Here is an 851-nt window from a genome sequence, read left to right on the forward strand (position 1 = left end):
TATATATATCTATGCATGCATATATATCTCCATTTTTGGAGACAATCTAATATATCTATATCTATATATATTTTTTTGGAGAATTTAAATATTTATACCTGTATGTATATTTGGAGACAATTGAAATATATTTATTTGGGGAATCTATATTCTTGTAGACCCTGTGGGGCAGCGGTGGCCGGCGGCCAAACAGTCCCAGAGAGATCCTCCATGAGCATCAAAAGTGCCAAAGGAGATGGTTAGTCCTTCCACATTCTTGAAAGCGATCCACTCTGGGGCGGTGCAGTAGCGGGAGTTTCTAACAATGTTGCCCTTTATGAGCGCCTGAATGTTACTGTTGTTACAAGGACCCTTAAATAATGCTCGTTGTTACAAGGACCCTTAAATTAGTATTTGTCATCAATGTATTATTATCTTTGTTATGGAGGTTAAAAAAGATTCGCAGTTTCACAATAATATGTGTTGCTATAACAGTAGTTAGAAATTAATCGAAGAGTTTCAAGGCGTTGGATTATTGTGGTCATCCTACTTAAAAAAAGAAATTTAACAAAAATAAAAATAAAGTAAAAACTGAAGGGCCAATAATTTTTGTTCAACTTATAAAGAAACTCATGTTAGGCTCTCCTCTTTATTAAGCCAGCTAATATTGAACTGTTGCTCCACATGATTAAGCAAGCGAATATTGACCTATTTTTTATGTGTGAAAATTTTAAAGTTTATTTTGGACTACTTATTGACACTTTAAGGGATCTGACAAATTATGTATTGCTTAAGCCGTAGCAAATAAGTGAATAGTGTTTCTCAAGGTTTTGAAATAGTCACCAACGGTCAAAAAGTCATGCCATAGTTCT

This window comes from Phalaenopsis equestris, unplaced genomic scaffold, assembly GCF_001263595.1.
Source record: "Phalaenopsis equestris unplaced genomic scaffold, ASM126359v1 Scaffold000002, whole genome shotgun sequence".
Classification (NCBI taxonomy): domain Eukaryota; kingdom Viridiplantae; phylum Streptophyta; class Magnoliopsida; order Asparagales; family Orchidaceae; genus Phalaenopsis; species Phalaenopsis equestris.